Below are 16384 nucleotides of genomic sequence, written 5' to 3'. Positions count from 1 at the left end.
ATTCTAAAATACTTTTAAAAGTGATATATAAAAATATTTTAAATATTCAAAATATTTTAGAAAAGTAAACTAATATTTGTAAAATTAACATTTAAAGATAAAATATTTTAGATTTTAATATCTAAACTACAATAAAAATATTTGTAAAACCCTCTTTTTATTTCTTTCCTAATTTAAAAAGGGCTGCCCCAAATTAGTTGGGCTTAGGGCTGGCCCATAGGGTGTCCAAATCCCCTAAGGCAGCCTAACCCCTCTCATTCTGCCACACTTTGCAAAAACAGTGCTCTTACCTTTTTTCCCTTCTAACAGAAGCTCTGCTAGGGTTTGGACATTTCCCTCTTCGAGCTCACGCAACTCCATTGTTTTTGCTCACCTCCCTAAATTGTTCTTGGAGCTGCTGTACTCACTACTGTGGTGTTAGAATCCTCTGCTAAACACTTTCCAGGTAAGGGAAGCTAGGTTCTTTTTCGCGTTTTTGAAACATGAGGTTTGTTTTCGTTTCTGTTTTATGCTTAAATGAATGGAAAACGTTAGTTTTGGTATATTTCTGAGTTAGGGGTTCAAATATTAATGAAATTGTGAATGATGAACTTGGATAAATCTTGGCATGCGATTGCAATGAAATGGTTGGTTATATATGTGGTCATGAATTCGGTATGAACAATAATGTTACATTGATGGCATGGTATTGGTATGAGGTGAAGTTCTATATCCTCGAATTGAGATGAATGGGATGGTATGAAATCAATATGGAATATGAATGAGGATGGGTTACGAAGGATGGCGTGAGGTGTTAAATGCATGATCAATATTATTTGTTTGTTTTGAATGTGATTGGTATGTTGTGAGTACATAAATCTATGAGTCTCTAGGTGAGACTTCCTGGCCGTGCTTCAGTGGTTGGGATGTAATTCCATGGCCCTTGTTAGTGGGTGTCCATGGTGGTGCCCCATTTATATAACTTGGTAAGGATTCAAGGTAAGGATTGCATCCTGACACTCTAAGGAGTCAGTTAGTCTCACTTAGAGCGGACTGACTCCTTTGGTGAGAGTAGCAGGAGGCCTAAACTCATCAAGGGCTAACCTTGTGTATGAGGGAATTGATTCATTGTAACACTTGTAACACATAGCTCGGGGTGAGCAACTCGGGGGTGAGCAGCTCGAGGGTGAGCAGAGGTATCCACCACAAGTGCAAGCATCCGCTGAATCCGACCAAGTTATATGTATCCGGATGAGTCAAGTTGAGTCTTAGTGTATTGATTTGGAAGGTCATAACATGCTTGGATGATGTATGTATATTAGACTGTAAAAGTATATCTGATTGCATTGATGAAATCTTTTTGACTCTACTTACCCTTTTCTCGTTTGAATGTCTTGTATGTTATTCTTCTACTTTTGCGATGATCATCAATTTATTGATGGGAGCAGAGGCAAGAGGTACTCATGGTCAACAGGGGAGAGATGATTCCGCTGCATAGTCTACTTGGGCTAGACTTCATTTTCTTGTTGGGCTTTTCTTTAGGGCTATGGCCCTTGTACCGGTCTGACTTTTAGATTTCTTTTTGTTCCTTTTAAACTTTATAACTTGTTTTCTTGTGGCATCGTGGTGTGCCTTGAGTTGTAAGGAGTTAAGTTTAAAACTCCAGGACTGCGTTGTTATGTTACCTTTGGGCAACGTTTTCGTTAATTATGTTTGTTGATTAAATGGGACGTTACAATATTAAATATTTTAAATTTAAATGTGAATTTTACAAATGTTAATATATATTTTTAAAATTGTATTAATTATATTTTATTTAACAATCGAATCTAAGAATTATATTCAATTTATAATCAAATATTAGAATTTATAATTGAATGTAAAAAATAACTAATAATAATGTCAATTTTAAAAATTAAATGGTTTTATTTTTAAAAAATTTGGGACTAAATTAAACAACAATAACGAATATAGGGACTAAATTGAATAAAAATAACGAATATCGAGACTAAATTGAACAAACAGAAATAATACAACCACAAACTGACACGTGGCACTAGCATTGACACGTGGCATAATTGTGACTTGATATGTGGACAATTGTTTTGAAATTAAAAAAAATTAAAACAAAATTAAAACAAAATTAAAAAAAATTAAAAAAATCAGGAGCTGACACGTGGCATGTACTGTTCAAAAAGGTTAACTATTTAAACACTGTTAGTGAAAAAGACCAAATTGACCAAAATTTGAGGATAATGATAACCTAATTGAACACAAAACGAAAATAGAAACCAAATTGAATAAAAACAACAAAAATAGGGACCAAATGTATATTTAAGCCCAAAAGTTATCTTGTCATTATTTCTCTTAATTATCATTATACCTCTTAATTGTATGTGATCTTTGTATGTGTAAACTCTTCAACATTAATACTTACCAAATATATTTACTTTTCATTTTTTTTTAACTTAAAACAATATCTTATACATTAATATTACTATTAATCACTTTTGGATTTCACATAAGGTTGTCTTGAGATAGACTTCACTAAAGTGACTAATTTTTTTTGACAAATTCTCCCATCATAATTAACGATGACATAATAAGAATATGTATGATGTTACAATCTCGATGAAGTCATAATGTCTAGGCAATTTCTATACCATAAAATCAAAACAATCATTTGAACAAATGTAAGAATATATATATATATATATATATATATATATATATTGTATCTGTCCAGAAACAATTCGTCGATATATTAACGATGATAGGGTTGTTATATTATCGATGATAGGGTGATGATCAACAAAGAATAGAGATATGAAGTGGCATCACCATCAAGCCAACACTTGAGCAAAGATGAGCATAAGTGTAGAGTTGTATCGTCATAGAGCCAATATAGAGAAGATCTCCAATAAATCGAGGTATTCAATAGGCCAAGGAATCGGGCGAAAATTCAAGTCAGAAAAGATGTCTCCACGAAGCTGAGGTCATTGCAAAAATCCAAAATGATGTCTCCATAGAGCCAAGGTCATTGCAAGAATCCAAAATGATGTCTCCATAGAGTCGAGGTCATTGGAAGAATGCAGAAGGATGTCTCCACAGAGCTGAGGTCATTGTAAGAATGCAGAAGGATGTCTCCACAGAGCCGAGGTCATTGCAAGATGTCTCCACAAAGTCGAGGTCATTGCAGGAATCCAGAAAGATGTCTCCACAAAGCCAAGGTCATTGTAAGAAGCCAGAATGATGTCTTCCTAGGACCGACGCTATTGTGGGTAGCTAGTTGATGGTTCAAGATTTACGAGGATGTCACCTTAGGACCGACCTCTCTGTAAGAAGCTAGGATTGAGGAGATGGTGCAAGTTAAGATAGAATCTTAGATTATATAAAGTGATTATTTTTGTTAAGAGAATATTTAAAAGAAGAAATATTAGTTATTATTTAGGGAAATATTCTAGTTTTTATTTAGGGGAATATTTTAGATTATCTCTAAGGCTATTATTATGCATTAACTAATGTATATCTACAATATTTATAACCGACTTACCTTCTATAAATAAGAATTTACTCCCATGGTCAAGGGACATATAGATTTTGGCAAAAGTAAGTCATTAGCTAAGGTTGAAATTTGTTTTTCATTTTGTTTTCGATTGAAGGTTATTTTACACCTTATTGACCGAAACATATATATATATATATATATATATATATATATATATATATATATATATATATATATATATATGTATATTGATTAGACGATAGGAAAGACCCACTTACAAAAGTATCTTCGACGCTCAACTCACTAAGATAGTAATGATCTTTTTGTAAGAGAGAATAACGAGTGTATAGATACACAAAATTCCACTTTATTAATATACTAATTAGATAGTCTAACCACACCTGTTAGACAAGTCTATCGATACACCGATTAGACGAGTCTTACAATATATAATAGATGAGTTCCTTCAAACACGGATTAGATAAGTATACCAAAAAATATTAAATGAGTGATTTCATACATTGATTAGACGAGTCTATGCATATACATTAGACAACTTTGTCCATACATTTATTAGACGGGCAGTGGCGGAACTTGACCAAAAATTTTAGGGGGGCTAAATTATATTTGTTATATATAAATTATTATTTTTAATTAAAAAAATTAATTTTTTACATAACTTTTTATTCACAATAAGCACTCATGACAATATAATCCAAACAATATAACAATAATATATAATCCAAATAATATAAAGCATGATTTTATGATCTCTAACAGATAGAGATATGCCTAGAGCATAGAAAAGTCACATACAAGAGGAAAACAAATTGCTTTAAAAAAAAAGGGAAAAAATGAACTTACTCAAAAGAAGAAATTGTTCAATCCAAAATGTTTATTAACTCTTTAATTTTGTCATAGTACAATTTGATTTTAAAAATAATAAAGAAATGATGGTGAAAATTGAGATCGAAATAAAATCAAAAAAAAAAGAAGATAGAAGCACGAAAGAGAAAAACTAAATAAAAAAATAAAAAATTATAATAGAAAAAAAACATGATTTTTAAATTTAAGAAAAATAATTCAAACTAAATTAATATAAATAAAGTAAGAATATATAAATATATTTTTTAAAATATATAAAAAAATAAAATAAAATAAAAATAAATTAATATAAATAAAATAATAATATATAAATATTATTTTTTAAATAAAAAAAAGGAAAAAAAATGGTTGGGGGAGCCGTGGCTCCCCTCCGTCCTAACCTTGTTCTGCCCCTGTAGACGGGGTCTAACAATATATATTACACGAGTTTGTTTATATATTGATTAAATGATTGTAGCAATTAGTGGTGGATCTTGACCAACATTGTTGGGGGAGGCAAAATAATACCTCCAAAATTTATACATTTAATGATTGTCACTAATACAATAAAAATGAATACATAAGTTAGTATAACGATAACTAAAAAAGAAATAAGACTAAAAATGAATATCTGGAAGAGTTGAATTTGTCTTGTTTTCATCTTCACAGATAGTTTCCCTTTTATCACTTTTAAAAAATGAATTTATTCTTTTATTCTTCATCAATATACCTATTTAAAAAAAAGACAAAAATAATTTGTCATAATCTAATTAGAAACGGATAGGCGTAAATACCAAAAGAAAATTTGATGATAATCAAACCACACTTAAAATCCAGTTATAAAAAACACACAGTCCAATATTTTTTCTTCTATGTTCATAAAATAAAAAATTAATATACAAGCTCATTAAATAAATTATTAAACTAATAATTCACTATCATGTGCTACACGAGAGAATTACCTTCTTCTTTATTTCTTCGAGAATGGAAGACAACAATTGAGATATGAGAGCAAAAGTAATAGATCTTTTTCTCTTCAGAAACAAAAGAAAATAAGTGAGAATGGGAGATGAGAACAATTTGTGAAAAACTCAAGTCATATAATGGAACCATAATAAAAATCTGGTTATAAAAAAACACACAGTACATTTTACTTCTAGTTTCATAAAATAAAAATTAATATAAAAGAGATTCATTAAATAAATTATTAAACTAACATTTCACTATCAAGTGAGATGAAAGAAAAAAAAGGAAACATGTGAAAATGAGAAATGAAAACAATTTATAAAACACTTAAGCCATAATAAAAAATAATAATAAAAACATCTTGATAAATTTTTTTATTTTTTATTATGTTTGAGAAGGTCAAGAAGCAGACTGTCTTCTTTACTCCTGCATTGAACCTGGAACAATTTTACATGGATAAGGACATTGTTGACATCCTTGTTGGTGAGGTGGAGGAGGTTCCTGAGCCCGACGAGGCCAAAGTTGAAGTCAGCAATTATGTATTTATCTTGATATTTATATTTTTTTCCCAATTTTAAAGTGATTTATTATTAATAAAATAACACTTATATTCATTATTTTATTTGTTTTTATATTTATATTATATTTATATAAAATGAGTAGACTATATTGTTTATTACGACTAATTTAATTATTATTTGTTATATGTATTTACATTATTTATATTTATTATGATTTATTATTATTATTTATGTTTATATATCTATTATCATTTATTATGATTTATATTTATATATTTTTTATCATCTATTATTATTTATATTTAAATTTATTATTATTTATTACAAATTATTTTCATATTGTCTCCTCTCCAATGAATATATAATTTATTCACGTATAAATTAATTAGTTTTTCTTGAAATTTTTTGAATTTAATTACTTTTTGTGTTATTTTACTGCTGTAAATATAAATTAAATAAAGGCATAAAGAACTTTAGCTCTCAAAAATTTATATTTTTGCATATGATCTTGCTGTTGTTTCGATAGTTACTTTCAGTTCGTAACAATTTTTTATGTCCCTTACATAAGAATCATTAAGAATCTAAGCATGACTAAATAGGATTGAGTCGTGTATTTTTTTTTCTTTTCTTTTGCTTTCACTCACCTATAATTAAATAAAAGGCATAAAGAACATTTGTTTCTTCACACAGATATATATTGAAGATATGAATATATGTTGTCAAGTTGAGTAACTATGAAACCCTACCTACTTGTGATGTTATTACACTTGACTTCTCTACAATGACAACCCTACCTACAAAAACATATTGTATCCATTGCTCCTGGAACCGGACCAATTCAGAACATTCATCACCCATAAACAACTTTGAATCATTCCAGGAATTTGATATTGACACTGGCCACCGTCCTAAATCCATCAAAAAAATAATGATTACAAAATCACATTACGAAACCACAAAATAAGGAAACTAAATTCACAAACCTGAAGACGACTTGATCTTAGCTTGAGTCAACATAACAACAACAATAAACGAATCTGGTTCTCCCTTCCAATTACTCATAAATTTAAAGTAATAGGAATCCCACAACGTACACCCAATAACAGCAGAACTATAAAATGAAACAACAATACATTATAAACAACAACACATATATGAAACCCTAATAAAATAAAACACTATACTTATATCAAATACACAAACCCTAAATCCCTTATATGAAATACAACATTCTTGGACTGGGGATTACACCTGACATTATCCACCACTCCAATAATATCTAAAACCAATATTACCACGAAAACAAAATCATTAAATATCTACAGGGTAAAGTAAAAAAGCATTATTATATGTACCTACCATACACCAAATCAGCAGAGAATTTTCCATCAACTATATCCTTGATACTTTTGAAGTTATAAATGTTTAGAGGAATACTTGAAATTCGTTGTTCTTTTATAGTTGTTGCACCTATGAACAATAACTTGTATGGGTGGTCACAAACTCGAAATTGTCCTTGGTTCTTCATGATTTTAAAATTATGCATTATGTAGGTATGACCCTCAACCAACTTTTCTTCCCACAAACTTATATCTTCCTTTTTTACCATTGCATGAATCATATCCCCTTGGAAAAATAAGGTAAACAGAAAGATCATTCCATATCCCAAAATAAAGAACACAACAAACTTTATTTACCTTCTAATCCAAAAGAATCAACTCCATATGACGATTCGTATCCCGGTTTTGAACAAACCACAAATCCTTTACTCTCACAGCAAGCTTCAAAGTCTCTTTCTTCTCATCTATATCTTTGACCAAATCAAATTTTCTAGCCATTTGAAGACAATAAATACAACCTACACAAACTCAAGAAGAACACCAACGTCCCACCCTCAGAAAAAGCACACACGAAATAAAATCCATTTACACAACCCGAAAAGTATATAAATAACAAAAAATAAAACTCAAAAATAAAGCAAAGGAAGATCATACCTCACGTAACTGGGGAAACGAAAATACAAACCAAAAGCGTTAAACACATCCAAAACACAATAACAGTAAACAACAAACAATGAACTGAAAAATACAAACACGAAATGTAAAATAATTTCAGAAAATATATTAAAGAGGATCGAAGCAAGAGGAAGAAAAGAAAAATAATCTCAAACCAATTGAGATACACGATCACAGTAAACAACATCCAAAACACATTAATAGTTAATAATAAACAATGCACTGAAAAATACAAACAATGCACTCAAAAAAATAATAAACAGGATCAAACCAAAAGGAAGAAAGGAAAAATCATCTCAGACCAACTCAGCTACACCATCAAACCAAAAACTCGGAGACAAGAACGAAGAAAACCAATAATGATATTAGAGAAAATAGGGTACTAGATCGAAGGAAAAATCCAGATAGTAAACTGGAAAAAAAAATCCCATACCTAAACTGGAGAAAAGAAGACGCAAGAACCATATGAAAAAACCAAACCACTAAACACTACCCTTAAAAAACAATTTCAAACACAACTGAGATAATTAATGCATGCAACATCAATCAACTCATGCACGGTATCCCTCCTTCCAACACTTAACAGGCGGGAAATGCAAAATTACTTTTAACCCCGGGCCCTAAACGAAAATTGAATCTAAAGAAAAGGGTTAGACCAGTAAAATACTGAGTTTTGCGTTTCAGATCACTGCCAAAACGTTATTTTACCAAAATACCAATTTAGAAGATAAGTGTCAATGAATTAAGTTGGGGTATTTGGGTAATATCCACCCGTAAAATTACTAAAAAACCTGAAAAAAGGACACGTGTCAATGAATTAAGTTGGGATATTTAGGTAATATCTAGAGGTGTTTGTTTTCTTATAGTTTAGATAATCAAATTCATTCGATCAACACCATAATATTTATTAGATATATAAATATATTTATCATGTAAACATTTATAGTATATTTTTATTGATAAAATCAGATATAATTAGAGTGATGCATTGTAATGTAAATTCAAGAACTTTTTATTACCAAAACAATAGTATTTATACAGAAAAATGAAGGTAGTTTTTTTTGTTAACGATATAATTTACTACGAAGAGATAAAATGTTAGTAAGTTCCCATAATTATACTTTTTATCTCTAGAAAAATTAAATTTGTAAAGTTGACCGATAAATATGGAATAAGTTGTACTCGTAGACGTAAGTTAAACTATATCCCAACATTTCTATCTAACCAGTACAATTTTTTTTTTTTGGAGAAATCTTCTCAGAAACCTTCATAAATAACTGAATTATATACAAATCAAATTTAACTTATCTGGTTAAAGCTCAATTTATTTTAATTACTTTCTTTTCGTTTATATATTTATTGCAAAATTTATTGAATCAACGCCAAATAACTCTTTTAAATATTTATTTATCGTGTAAATATTATTTTAATTACTGAAATAAAATAAGATTAAAGTTAATGTAATTTATCGTGAATAAGTGAATTAAAAATAATTTACAAGCATACTTATAATTTATTTCAAATATTTATACTAATACAAACATTCGCTTTAATACGAAAACAATATTATTAATAAAAAAAATTGAAAACAATTTTTAGTTAATTGTTTTTATAATCTAAATTTTTTCTCATTTTAAATTATTATGGCAAGTTACAGATAGGTAAATATTAGAGTTGCTTCAATAATTATAATAATAATAAATAATAATAATAATAATAATAATAATAATAATAATAATAATAATAATAATAATAATAATAATAATGTATAATTCAAGGCTTTTAGTTGAGCTTTAAGGATGTGATCACGCACTCCCTTCATTTCGGTTAGCTTTAAGGATCAAAAATACAAAATAAATAGGGTTAATACTTGACTGCCTTGGTATATATATATTGTTTACTTATGGCTAGGTGTGGTACACCAGTCCCCCAGCCTTGTCCGATATGAGTTGTCGGTCAAGGGTAATATGTGTTGGTATGCTAGCGAAACCGGCTAGGTGTGATACAATATATATATATATATATATATATATATATATATATATATATATATATATATATATATATTCTTATAAATCCTTATAAATGTGTTAAACTTTATAAACTCGAAATTCTCGTTATATGCCTTGAACATATTAAAAAGATTTCATCCATTGATTACATCTGTATATAAAACCAAAACAATTTTAATTACATTAATTATAATTAAACCTGACAATGATCAATAATGCTTACATAATCAAGTACATGGGCTTATCATGACATGTGTAGCATGAAAATTTATTATTGTCGATTAGGGATGGCAACGGGGCGGGGCAGACACGGGTTTCGCTATCTCATACCCATCCCTGTAAAAGAAATTCATCCCCATCCCCATACCCAAACCCAGCGGGTATTAAACTTTTGACCCATCCCCATCCCCACCGGGTAACGAGTATAATCTCGTACCCATACCCATACCCATTTTCTTACTACTTCAATATTAATTTTAATTAATTTTTATAAAATAAAAAAAATTATGATAAAGGAAACATAATATTATCAAATATTCAATATTACAATGATGGTTGTTTCTTCGATATCAAATACTTTAAAATAAATTATAATTGTTTACATTTTACATTATAATACCAAATAAAATTTCATGAGAACTAAAACAATTCTTAAATTTGCAAATATTAATGAAACATAATTGATAAAATTTAAAAATATTTTTTAAAAAATATAAAAGAAAAACAAATATTCAAATTAAAATATATTTTAAATATTTGTTTACTTCAATCTTTTAAATTCTAATAAATCTCTTTTTTATATACTAATAAAAGTTATAATACATCATTTGATCAAAATGATACAAAGAACATAATTGATATTTTAAATGTTTGTTTACTTCAATCTTTTAAATTTTAATAAATCTTTTTTTTATACAAAGTTATAATATATCATTTGATCAAAATGATACAAAGAACAAATAATAATCATAATAAAAGTTTAAAATAAATTATAATTGTTTACATTTCAGATTATAATACCAAATAAAATTTCATGAAAACCAACATATTTATTAAATTTACAAACATTAATGAAACCTAGTTGATAAAATTTAAGAATATTTTTAAAAAAATATAAAAGGAAAACAAATATTTAAATTAAAATATATTTTAAATGTTTGTTTACTTGAATCTTTTAAATTCTAATGAATCTCTTTTTTATACACTAATAAAAGTTATAATATATTACTTAATCAAAATGATACAAAGAACAAATAATAATCATAATAATAAAATTTTAACATAGATATTGTATCTTTTGAACTTCAATTATGTTGGATGGTGATAAAAAAATATTAATGACAATTACACTAAATCTTTTATATTGTAGTAAATAAAAGTTATTTATACAATTATAGTGAAAAATTACAGTATGATTGATAATGATTTAAAATATAAAAAATAATTAAATAAAATATATCGAAATAGTATTCTACATAATGAAAATAAACAAGAAATAAAAATATTAAAAAATTAACAAATGTTTACAAACAATTTGAGAGACTATTGAAAGAAATCGCACAAAGAAAAACAAATGTATAATTAAGGATATGATAAGTTGAAAAATATCTTAGAGATCTAAGAAAACTTTTCAAATATCAACATATATACTCAGTGGTTGAGAAATAACAAAAAATGTTTTAGTGAAATAAAAAAGTTATTCAAATGAAACAAAATCTAATAATAAGAATAATAAGTAAATTGTTTTTTTTTTTATATTACCTACTAGATGAAATGTTTGTGCTATTAAATACTTAAATTGAGAGTATTAAACATTTTCATGTGAAAGAAAAATATACATTAAATAAAAATATTAATAAATAATAGAAATATTCAAATGTGAGACATAATTTTTTTTAATTAAAACACATATTTTTAACATAATTACATAAAGGTTATGATAAGATGAAAAATATAATTGAAATGCGAATGAGTTTCATGACAAACCAAATAATTAGAATAAATAAAAAATTATATATATATATATATATATATACATATATATATATATATATATATATATATATATATATATCTATGGTTATTTAATTAATTAGGAATATTTTAATAATTTAAACGGGGACGGGTAATATGGCGGGGATATGTACATCCCCATACCCATCCTCGTACCCAATTGAAAAAGTCGAGAATTCCCCATATCCATACCCATACCCATACCCATACCCATACCCAGTCAATGCGGGGATTCCCCGTCAAAACGGGGACGGGTTCAGACAATACCCACGCAGACGGGTTTATTTACCATCTCTATCGTCGATACATTTGGTTAGTAATTATAGAATTTCTTGTAGAGACTAAGAAACATTTTTAGTCTCTCTGCGTTTGCAATGATCACTTTTATGGATGAACAAAAGATGATGTAGAAATTGATGTATCTCTAGATGATGAATAACCTAAGTTTAAGTTTATAGGATAACATTTCCTTTTGTTATGTTTAATTTTGGGACAATTCTATGTTTCAGAAGTCTCGATGTATATATTATGTTAATATGATTATTTTCCTTTTGGATAACTTTACAAATATATTATATATCCCGAGTTATATACTTTTGTTTATGACGTGTCTTTATTATCTATATTTCATTACAAAAATGTGATATTACGAAATTAAATATGTTATTGAAATAAAATAAGATTAAAGTATTATATTGTAATTTGTCGTAAAAAAGTGAAATAAAAGTAATTTACAAACATATTTATTATTAGTTTCAAAAGCTTATACTAGTTCAATACAAGCATTTCTTCTTAATACCAACCCAATAATATTTATAAAGAAATAGAAAACATTTTTCTTATAAATTCTTTTTACAATCTCAAATATTTCTCATTATAAATTATTATCACAAGTTACAAATACGTATATATTAGATTAAGCTAAATGACCTTTCAATAATAATAATAATAATAATAATAATAATAATAATAATATTATTATTATTATTAAATTACAATTTCCTATAAATATTATACATGTTGAGAAAGACAACTATCATCATCTTATTATCTGTTATTTGAGTTGAGAAATTAGTGGTAGACGTAACTAATGTTGAGAGGACACGTTGGAACAGAAAATTGAGATGGACTCTTTCATACCAAGGGTCGAGATGGGCTGACCAAGACCAAAGTCAGAACAAGCCAAAATTTCAAACATGTCAAATCGGGCCAAAGGAAAGGGTTGGCACGAGGTGAAAGTCAAGATGACCTTGGTAGGACTTCATGTCAAGACCGGTGCCGAAGTTCGAGAAAGGTCGAAAGTCAAGATGAACAAGCCCGAGCCGAAGGTTGAAACGTGTTGTCCCAAAACGAAGGTCGAGACAGCTTGACCTCGGTCGAAGTTCGAGACTGGTCAACCTAAGTCGAAGATCGAAACGATTTGGAGGAGTTGTAGGTCGAGAGAGCCGACCCGGGCCAAAGGTCTAGATAGACCGATTTGGATCCAAGGTTGACATGGGTTCTAATTCGGTAGACTTGGCCTCAACCAAATTTCAACTGAGTCAACAAAATTCAAACGCACTAAATTCAACCCAGTCGCCTTGATGAAAATTCGACAAATTCACCCCCAAACCGAAATTTAGCCAATTCGGTCATAATTGAAATTCAATTTATAAAGAAAGATAATAATAATAATAATAAAATGTTGTCATCGTAACAATATGTGAAAAATATTTTTTATCACTTATATGCATGATTTGTAAAATAGATTGAAGGTTACATTAGTCATTCAGCTAACATTATTCATCTTCCTCCTCTTTTAAATATTTGCAAGAATCAAGATTACAAGGAAACAATTTCAATATGCACATTCATTAAAACCTATAAAATATATTAAAACTACAATGAAGCATATAATCAATAATCAATTTGTAACAGAGAAGAGATAAATTTTATTAAATTTGCATATATTTGAACTCACTTATTTAAGTAAAAATGGTGAAAATGGTATCCTCATTTTTCTTTTTCATGAACGAGACACTACAAAAAATAGTAATATTTGTAGAGGTTAAAATTATAAATTTAAGCAGTTAAAAATTGTCACAAATGAAATTTCTGACGGTTAAAATAACCGCCACAATTACACATATCAAAAACAATTTTTGACAAAAATATTTTAACCGCTGATATTGTTGTTAGAAAAGAAAACATAATAATAGCGATTAAAAACCACTACAAAATGCATCATATTTTGACGTTTAACAACCGCCACAAAATGCATCATATTTTTTTACCATTAAAATTCACAAAAAAATACATCATATTTTGACGATTAAAAACTGCCACAAAATATAGCATTTTCATGGTTAAAAACCGCCATAAAATATATCATATTTCACAACTAAAAATTGCAAAAAATTATTTGAAATATTTTTTAAATTTCTTAAAAATCCAAAAAATAATTTTAGGATTATATAATAGTACAATCAACACATTTTCACGTAACCAACAACATATATCTATCACCCAGTACGTAAAATCAACCAAACAGGCATAGAAATCTTGAAAACAGTAAAGCCCTAGCTTCTTTTACTTAGAAAAATGCTAGCCAAGGACTCGGACACCCAAACAGTCGAGCATAGTAGCTCTAGGAATAGATTAATGAGCTGGAAAATAGTAGAACAGAACAGACACAAGGTCATTGAGATGAGCCTTACCGGAAACACGAAAATAAGACTAGAGAAGAAGTAGTATGAACTGAGAAACAACTTACGTGGGCAGAAAAATGGGTTGAGCTAACTTGAAGACGAAAGGGGATCCAAAACCCTAGCAAAGCTCACGAAGCAACCAAGGGAGAGGGAAAAGAAAACTGTTTCTAGAAAAATGCAAGAATGAGGGGGTTAGGGCTGGTTTAGGGGTTTTGGGCACCCTATGGGCCAACCCTTAGGCCCAACAGATGGTGTTAAGCCCTTTATATTTTTAGGGCAGAAAAAAAAGAGGGTTTTACACTAAACAGTTGTACAAAAAACAAGAGAAATAATTGGTTTGGAAAAGTATTTTTTGACAAACACCAGTGTAGTAAGGGCTTTCTGCCCCAGTTATTTTCCACATTTTGCCTCGGGTGTGGAACCGAGGAATATTGGAGCGAGGCCAAAAGGGGTACCTTTTGGCCTCGGTTATCACCCGAAGCCATATACCCAGTTTTATGCCTCGATTGTTCCAAAATCGGTGTCATATACACAGTTTTCCGCCTCGGGTCAGATAGGACCGAGGCCATAGGTGAATTTTTTTTTAATTAAAATTTTCGCAAACTTTTTGCCTTGGTCTTGGTAGCAACCGAGGCATATTCCACTGCTTTTTTTTTAATAAATGTTTTGTTTTATATTGATTCCCACATTTAAACCTGCATATATTTTTCAGACAGCAGCACAACCATAACAGAATATTTTCTCAAACATCCATAATCCAAAAACATTTAAAAGATAATTGAAATGTACACAATCAAAATACATATATCCTAATCAATACTATTGTACATTTGAATTATGAATTTTGCACATGCTATCCTACCAAACTTTATGGACTTCGCAGGAATTGGCAAAGGACTCTTGAATGTTTGCAAAATAAGACATTAAGTTAGTATATAGAAAGACAACTTTAGTATACCAAACTTTAGAATATTGCAAAGTAATTGTTTTAATTCAAAAATATATTACCGTGTCCCAATTAGTTGTAATACGAGCACGCACAATTGTTGTCATCCATTGCATTATATAGTAACTGCACTCATATGAGCCGGTTTGTCTATTAAACTACATTATATCAACAACATTAAAATAAATTAATGAAGAAAATCAAATCAAACAATTATAAATATATGGATAGAAATATCAAACCTGCAGGGAACACCATGCAAGACATTTTGCCTTAGTTGTTGATCTCCCTGACAACATGTTATGTCCAATAATTGAACTATGATAAAGGGAATAAGTTAGGATACTTTTATATAACATGTCATTTTCATAAGATTGAGATTAGGTTTCTTACCAATCTATCACTTGTCTAAGATGGTTGGGGGGAGGGCGGTGCAAAGAGCAAAACCATACAACAAGGTTCTCCCTTAGGGAAACCACAAGTAATTGCCAATGATGTCTGAGAAGAAAATAAATTTATTTTTATGCATTAAAATGATAGATTATATTCATAAGTTAACAAAAATGACTTACCTAGCAATATAAGGGACAAAATAAATTTCTTTTCCGCGTTGAAAGCATTCAGTTACATATGATTGGATGTCATCAAACTTGTTGCCTTCATGAGTGAGTTGGGGGTCTACAAACCCATATACATCATTCAGTCCCATAGTTTCAGTGACACCAGACAAATACCTAAACATAAAGTTGTTTTGATATAAGTAAATAGATAAATATATCATATAACTATATATAATGATTGAAAGACTTACATCATCCATAACTGAATAATGGTAATATTCAGTTCCTCTTGTCCCCGTGCAAGCTCCAAGAC

This window comes from Vigna unguiculata, chromosome 4, assembly GCF_037176805.1.
Source record: "Vigna unguiculata cultivar grain cowpea cultivar isolate G323 ecotype 2 chromosome 4, ASM3717680v1, whole genome shotgun sequence".
Lineage (NCBI taxonomy): Eukaryota > Viridiplantae > Streptophyta > Magnoliopsida > Fabales > Fabaceae > Vigna > Vigna unguiculata.
Note: the sequence above shows the minus strand (reverse complement) of the source record.